General features: G+C 46.8%; 1 long non-coding RNA gene across 1 annotated transcript; it reads left to right on the top strand.

The window, feature by feature from the left end:
- The first annotated feature begins 302 nt into the window (after window positions 1–302).
- LOC113745934 (uncharacterized) lies at window positions 303–5,971 on the top strand. Its single transcript, XR_003462515.1, has 3 exons — window positions 303–404; window positions 3,134–3,226; window positions 5,529–5,971. It is a non-coding gene; the product is annotated as an uncharacterized LOC113745934 (long non-coding RNA).
- The last annotated feature ends 2,567 nt before the right edge of the window (window positions 5,972–8,538 follow it).

The following is an 8,538-nucleotide window of genomic DNA, read 5'->3' as shown; positions in this document are numbered from 1 at the left end:
TTGACGTGAATCGAGTCGCACGTCAGGAATGAATAAAATGTTCAGCGTGGACGACCTCCATGCATTCATGATGTGTGTGTGTGTGTGTGTGTGTGTGTGTTCCAGTGTTTTGATAAACGTGTCATAATATTATTACGGGGCGGAGATGCCAAGAAAGACAATCGCGGTGTAATCCGGCCCTGCTGTCAAACACACTTAAAACCTGGACAATGAGCAGTAAACTGGAGTGTGTGTGTGTGTGTGTGTGTGTGTGTGTGTGTGTGTGAGACGAGCAGCAGTGTTTCCCTGCGTGATGACAAGGTGTGGTGGACCACCCGGCTGCCGTTGGACTGTTGTTATTGATTTCCTGTTGCTGACTCAGCGCCTCTTCGCTCTTCCCAGAAACAGTTTGAGCAGAAACAAAGGTGAGGCGGACGAGAGATCGAACTCACGAGCTAATCAGTTCAAGACCGACCACTTCTGTCTGTAAACACTCTGACGTCCACACGGACGCCTGCAGACGCTCAGAGGACGAAACTGCTCGAGTCGCCGTGCACGTCGATGATTCATCCTGAAATTATTTTAGGAATTTATTTTTATCAGACGTCACAGACGAATCGTCACCGTACAGGAAAATGTAAAACAGCAGCTAACAGACTGAGCTAACATGAGCTAACAGCAGCTAACAGCAGCTAACAGACTGAGCTAACAGCAGCTAACAGACTGAGCTAACATGAGCTAACAGCAGCTAACAGCAGCTAACAGACTGAGCTAACAGCAGCTAAACACTACTGAGCAACCAGAAGTCTAATCAGACTGAGCTAACACAGGAGCTAAGGCGAGCTAACATATGAGCTAACAATGCTAACAACGAGCTAACTACTAACGCAGCCAAACTGAGCTAAAGCAGCTAACAACTGCCAGGAGCAAAGAGCACAAACTGAGCTACCATGAGTAACCAACTGAGCTCAGACTGAGCACCCCCCTGAGGTGCGCTAACAGACTAAGACATACAGGACGCTATACATTAGCTAAAGCAGTTAACAAACTGAGCTAACATGAGCTAACCAGCAGCTAACAAATGAGCCTAAACATGAGCTAACAGCTCACAAACTGGCTACATGAGCTAACAACTGAGCTAACAGAGAGCTAACATGAGCTAAAGAGCTAAAAACTGAGCTAACATGAGCCTAACAGCAGCTACAAACTGAGCTAACATGAGCTAACATGTGCTAACGACTTGCCGAACATGGCTAACAGCGCTACAAAACTGGACTAACATGATCTAACAGCAGCTAAACAGACTGCGCTAACATGAGCTAACAGCAGCTAATACAGACTGAGTAACATGAGCTAACAGCAGCTACAGTTGCAGCAGGTTACTTCACTGTCCCTCATAAACTCTGTAATCACAGAGGTTGAGCGGAGCAGCCGGAGGACATCAGAGGGAAAACCAGAAAACATTTCCTCCATAATTGATCCAGTTTCACCAGAATCAGTGAAAAATAGTTGCTGCCTGTGTATTGAAGCGTCGTTTGTGGCTGGGGATGTTGCCTGATTGTCTCTGAGGTGGTGCGATATCGGTCCTGAGCGTCTCCGGCCACACGTCCTGATCATGATTTCCTTCAGCCTCCCTGTTTGTCACACAAACAAATATGTGCTGACCATGTGCAGACTGTTAGCGCCGAAACAAACAAGCTGTCAAAGTCACAAAGTCTGTCCACACTGACAAATAACAACCGCCAATCAAAGTCCCCCCTCGCCAAAATCATCCATAAAACCCTCTTTCTTTCCCACGGGCAGGGGTGAGGCGAGGGGACTTCAGAGCGAATGTTCGAGGAAAACTCTGCTGTAGGAAATTGGCTTCGGAGACCAGAGTATTTTTTCTTCTTGGCGGCGGCCGTGTTGCGCAGCACCTCGCAGAGAGAAACAACTGTTTACTTAATGACGACAATGTCAGCCAGGATCGCAGGAGCCGTCCCACCCGTCCACCCGTCACCCGTCAGGTGTCAGCGTATAAGAGAGAGACGAGAGAGGACAGGGAAAAAGAAAAGAGGGACTGATAACTGTGAAAGAGGAAGGAGGATGAGGGAAACATCTAGAGATTAAGAGCAGACGAAAAGACGACAGAATCCATCCAAAGAGCTGACGGAGCTGAGACATCCACGAAACCTGCACACAGTAAACGAACTGTCAAAACCTGGACGTAGTCTCCGTGAGTCCCGCAGACTTCTAAAACTGGACGTAGTCTCCGTGAAGTCCCGCAGACTGTCTAAAAACCTGGACGTAGTCTCTGTGACGTCCCCGCAGACTGTCTAAAACCTGGACGTAGTCTCCGTGACGTCCCCCGCAGACTGTCTAAAACCTGGACGTAGTCTCCGTGACGTGCAGCTGTCTAAAACCTGGACGTACTTCCGTGACGCCCGCAGACTGCTAAAACTGGACGTATGTCTCTGTGATGTCCCCGCAGACTGTCTAAAACCTGGACGTAGTCTCCGTGACGTCCTGCAGACTGTCTAAAAACCGGACGGAGTCTCTGTGACGTCTGCCAGGACTGTATCAAAACTGGACGTTAGTCTCTGTGACGTCCCCGCAGACTGTCCACCTGGACGTGGTCTCGTGATGTCCCCGCAGACTGTTCAAACTGGACGTGGTCTCCGTGGCGTCCCGTAGCTGTCCTAAAACTAAACGTAGTCTCCGTGACGTCCCCGCCGGATGTATTAAAACCTGGACGTAGTCTCCGTGACGTCCCCGCAGACTGTCTAAAACCTGGACGTAGTCTCCGTGACGTCCCCGCAGACTGTTGGATCAGGATCTCCCTCATGATACAATCTCACAGCTTCCTGGGACCCGCCAAAATAAAATCATAGATATCAACGTGCTGATGGATATTTCTGCTTCTGGTTTTGGGTGACTGCAGATTCAGGTCTGTAGGTTCTGGCGGGTTGAGCTGGGCCGAGTCTTAACGGACAGTTTGAGTCAGTCATTCGACTGTAACGTGATATATTTGTGTTTCTGAACACTTCTGCATGACTCTGCTTTAATATTTCATTCATGTGATTTTAACGGTTTAAACATCGATAATACGTCACCGGGGAGCTGTACTGAACCTGAGACCACTGTGGTACCAACACCAGAACTTCCTGTGTTTCAGAAACAGAACCACTTCCTGTGGGAGCGTTTGCGGCGGTGTCGTCTGTCGGTTGAACCCCGGCGCCGCTCATATTGGGACGTGAACAGAGCACAGGTAATGTTTTGTTACTTTTTTATTGCACGTGGCCCTTTCGCGTGAAACCCGAGCCCGCTGGGTAAACACAGAGTTATGTTATATATTCAACATATAGCAGTCCGCGTACACAGTGATGTCACTTCCTGCAGTAAATGTGGCCCCCGAGCTTCACAGTTCAAGTCAGTCAACGAAATATTGATGAACGTCCTCGACAAAGGAAACGACCGACGTCCAGCGCAGAGCAAAGCGGCTCCGGTAACTCAGCTCGGAGTGAGTGATGTTTAAACTGAATGAACTCGGGCTTAGAGAAACACCAGGAAACATGGTGGATTGTGGGAAAAGCTTTTAAAAACCATAGAAGAAGAAAAAAAAGCTTCCTGCTGGTTATGAATGACTTCGTGTGAGCGTAAATCCACGACGAGCCGCGAGCACACCAAGATAAACTCTCTGTTATTTACAGCCAGATTATTTGATTTATGACCTCAAAGGGCTCGAAAAACACCGAGAGGAAAGGGGAGAAATTATACGAGTAAACACACACACACACACACACACACACACACACACACACACACTCTCTCACACACACACACGCTCTCTCACACACACTCACACACGCTCTCACACACTCACACACACACACACACACACACACACACACTCAGCTCCTGTAATGATTTTTAGTAAAGAAAGTCACTCCCAAGGCTGCATTTACATTTTCTGACAACATTCACTGCTTCGCTTGTTGTAGTTGGCCTTCACACACTGGTGTACACACACACACACACACACACACACACACACACACACAGGAATAATATTATTATGAGTGCATGTGCAGTGAAAACAAACTCGTACACAGGTCTGATATCAGTCACAGCTCTGAATATAGAAATATGTATCTGCAGCAGGTCTCGCTGTCACCATGAGTCTCAGCTCAGTCTTAGTCTGATCTGGTCTGACTCACAGTTTGATACAATAACTAAGCGTCACACACACACACACACACACACACACACACAGCTCCTTCACCAGCTCAGGAGCTCGTCCACTAATCAGATGGTCGTCGGTTCGATCCCCGGCTCCTCCAGTCTGCATGTCGACGTGTCCTTGAACCCCAAACAGTGTGTGAATGTGACAGAGGTCAGCGTGAGGCTGAACCTCACATGGACCCTGAACGCATCACAAAGGAAGCTCGACAGCGTTTGGACTCACCTGCAGAGTTCACCTGCTCGCTGCCTACAGGACGTCCAACCAGATCAGGGGCTTCACACGTCCTGAAGACCTCCAGACTGTCTAAAACCTGGACGTAGTCTCTGAGACGTCCCTGCAGACCGTCTAAAACCTGGACGTAGTCTCCGAGGCGACACCCACCTGTCAGTCAAAGCGTCCACGCTCTTAATCCTGCATAACTTTAAGCCTTAATATAATGTGAACAGGTGAGTTGTATATAAATTCACCCTCAGTACAGTTGTCATGAACGGGGAAATTAGCTACAGAGACTGTTTTTTGTACCAGGCTGTAAACATGTTTATTTCTGCTGTGACGTTGGACATTTGGACATGGGGACTGATGGAGACTGACTGGTCTTTGTCTCTCATACAGTAGTTGGATAATAACATATTCCAGTGACTCTGCTGGATGTTGGTGGATCTCTTGGCGTTGTCAGCAGAGGGCTTTAAGCTGCAGCTCTCTGTTTTCTTTGAGGGTTATAAAAATGTAGCTTTGAGTAAAGAAGATGCACACAATATGTTGGAAAATCAAGCTGGAAAACATTATTATGAAATTATATTATCAGGACATGGTCACATTTCAGCTGACAGAGGCAAAAGAGCTGCGGTTCAGTTACACAAACCAGAGATGGAACCCTTTAATGAGGTTAAAGGTCGGCTAACGAAGAGTGGATGTGGCCGGATGTAACCAGAACGCTGCGTTTCATTTCTTCATCACTGTTATGCAACAAAGACGGGATGGAAGTTAAAAAGTGCCATCCAGAGGAAGTCTGTCTGTCTGAGGACAGTTTCTCTGCATCATGGAAGAACTTTAGAGGTGGATCTGTGGACAACTGGCTCCAAACTAGTCGTCTCAGAGACTACGTCCAGGTTTTAGACAGTCTGCGGGGACGTCACGGAGACTACGTCCAGGTTTTAAACAGTCTGCGGGGACGTCACGGAGACTACGTCCAGGTTTAAGGCAGTCTGCGGGGACGTCACGGAGACTACGTCCTGGTTTTAGACAGTCTGCGGGGACGTCACGGAGACTACGTCTAGGTTTTAGACAGTTTCTTTGTGTCTTCATGTCTTCATGTCTCCCTCTGCAGGCTCGTCCTGGCTGTCTTCAGAACCGGATCGTGGACACGGCCTTTTGATCTGCCTGCTCACCTCACTGCTCGCTCAAACCAGGAAGAAGCCTGAAATAAACTGCGGTGACGTGCAGCACCGTAACACCGCGGCCCACAGTCCAGATGGTGTGAGGGGCCTGGATCTACAGCGGGTGAAATTATAGGTGATGTCCACCTTAAATAAGACGGGACGAGGAGACTCCCGGTGACTCAGCAGGTTATGGTGCGTGTCGTGTACGTCAGCCGTCTCACACTTTGTTCTGTCCGCCCACTCGTCTATTTAAAGCTCCGTCATGTCTGAGAGCTACACATGACCACAGCTTAGCTTATTTAACCGACAGTATGAACATCCTCACTGGAACATGAGAGAAAGTAAAGAAGTTAAATCTTTATTTTATTCAGCATTCATTCCACATTTTTACGTCAGTAACCTGGTGAAAAAATGCAACAACTAATCATTGTTTTATTACTTACACTCACTATTTTTTAAATTTTTCTGCTATTAATTTATTTATTAATTTGTTTTTTCTTAGTTTGTGTTTTTATTGTTGTGTAACGCTGCCACGAGTCTGCTAACGCGCTAACGCGACGCTGTGAGCAGCTCGAGCTGACAGGAAGTCAGACAGATAGAAAATCTGTTTGATTTTCAGAATAAAACACCAGGACAAAATGCTCCTGATGGGTTTGAAGTCGCGTGGACCAAAACTGCATCGCGGCCGTGATATCGTGGTGAACATAACACGGTAAACATCAGCGTGTCGGCTCACAGAGAAGTTATGGATGTAGAACAAAGTCAGAGATCGTGACCGGCTTCACGTGTCGACAGAACTTCGCTCTGGTTTAATCTGTGGAATAAGAAGTGTGGAGAGGCCTGCACCGGCCAGCCGTCAGCTCGGAGACGCGTTTGGCTTCAGGGCTTCAAGCTGCTTTCACATGATTAGAGATTCAGTCTGGACGCACCGCGAGCCAGCTGCTCTGCATCACGCATGAAGACATGTCAGCAGACATGTTCAACATCATCAGGAGGCAGGAAACTGGCTAGTTACCATGGTAACGGCTGGAAGTACACACAAGGCAGATGGTGAATCAACAACGCTCGTCTAACACTTAAATAACGCTCATCTAACGCTCGTCTAACACTAAAATAACACTCATCTAACACTAAAATAACGCTCGTCTAACACTAAAATAACGCTCATCTAACGCTCGTCTAACACTAAAATAACGCTCGTCTAACGCTCGTCTAACACTAAAATAACGCTCGTCTAACATTAAATTAACGCTCGTCTAACATTAAAATAACGCTCGTCTAACATTAAATTAACGCTCGTCTAACATTAAAATAACGCTCGTCTAACATTAAATTAACGCTCGTCTAACATTAAAATAACGCTCGTCTAACATTAAATTAACGCTCGTCTAACATTAAAATAACGCTTGTTAAGGGGAGCTAGCTAATAGAACAGGCGCTAATGCAAGTTAACAGAGCTAACAGGAGCTAACAGGAGCTAGTTAACAGAGCTAACAGAAGCTAACAGGAGCTAGTTAACAGAGCTAACAGAAGCTAGTTAACAGAGCTAACAAAAGCTAGTTAACAGAGCTAACAGGAGCTAACAGAAGCTAGTTAACAGAGCTAACAGGAGCTAACAGGAGCTAGTTAACAGAGCTAACAGGAGCTAGTTAACAGAGCTAACAGAAGTTAGTTAACAGAGCTAACAGAAGCTAGTTAACAGAGCTAACAGAAGCTAACGTTAGCTTAGCAGCGGTTCATCTCTTGCTGTGATCTAACAGTAAACTAACAGCGCTGACAGTTGATGGATCATACTGATTGATTATTGGTTGTGTATTGCTTGGTGGCTGGTCGATGTGTTCCGGTTGCACACTCCTTCCCTCTCCTGCCGTCGTCGGTGTGAAACCAGCCTCTCAGACGTTTGCAGGCCACCCTGTGGTGATATTTATTTTGCCGTTCATGCGGTTTCATAGCGTTTATTGTAGCGCGCCAGCTCCACATGCTCTAACGGTGTTTATGAAGAGGTTAAGAGTGGGAGAGGCGTGTGTGTGTGTGTGTGTGTAGTCTGTGTTTGTGTATCTAATCGTGTGCTGTGCTGGCGAGGCCACGTTGGCTGCCGTACAGCGCGGCGTTCACAGCGAGCCTGACAGAAGGAGACGAACACGCATCCTCAGTCTAACAGTGAACACGGCATGTCAACAGTCAGAGAGGACACGGCGTCTGAGAGAGGTCAAAGGTGAAACACGTTCAGCACGACCGCGTCACAAAGTCACAGAAATGAAGGGGTTTGAAATGCTAACATTAGCTTAGCTTAAAGTTACAGTTTAACCTCAGAGTCTCCTGATGGACAGTGAACTGCTACCAACTGTAGCTGTTAGCTAACGTTAGCTCAGTTTGTTAGCTGCTGTTAGATAACGTTAGCTCAGTTTGTTAGCTACTGTTAGATAACGTTAGCTCAGTTTGTTAGCTGCTGTTAGCTAATGGTAGCTCAGTTTGTTAGCTGTTAGCTCAGTTTGTTAGCTGCTGTTAGCTCATGTTAGCTCAGTTTGTTAGCTACTGTTAGTTAACGTTAGCTCAGTTTGTTAGCTACTGTTACCTCAGTTTGTTAGCTGTTAGCTCAGTTTGTTAGCTGTTATTAGCTCAGTTTGTTAGTTGTTGTTAGCTAATGTTAGCTCAGTTTGTTAGCTGCTGTTAGCTCATGTTAGCTCAGTTTGTTAGCTACTGTTAGTTAACGTTAGCTCAGTTTGTTAGCTGTTATTAGCTCAGTTTGTTAGCCGGTACAAGCTACAAATAACATCCACTCATAGTGTTTACTATTGATGTGTAGTAGCGATAACGTTAGCAGACTTCATTTCTGAGCTAACGTTAGCCCGTGTCGCACACTGTCGGTTGGCAAAGGCTCAGCAGCTTCTATGGACATGATGGCAGAGGAGAAGAGAGTGAAGAGGACGCGAAGGAGAGAAAAGTGAAGGTGTGAAG

Source organism: Larimichthys crocea, chromosome VI, assembly GCF_000972845.2.
Source record: "Larimichthys crocea isolate SSNF chromosome VI, L_crocea_2.0, whole genome shotgun sequence".
In the NCBI taxonomy this organism is placed as follows: domain Eukaryota; kingdom Metazoa; phylum Chordata; class Actinopteri; family Sciaenidae; genus Larimichthys; species Larimichthys crocea.
The sequence above is the reverse complement of the archived record's forward strand: the minus strand, read 5'-3'. Positions and strand labels throughout refer to the sequence as shown.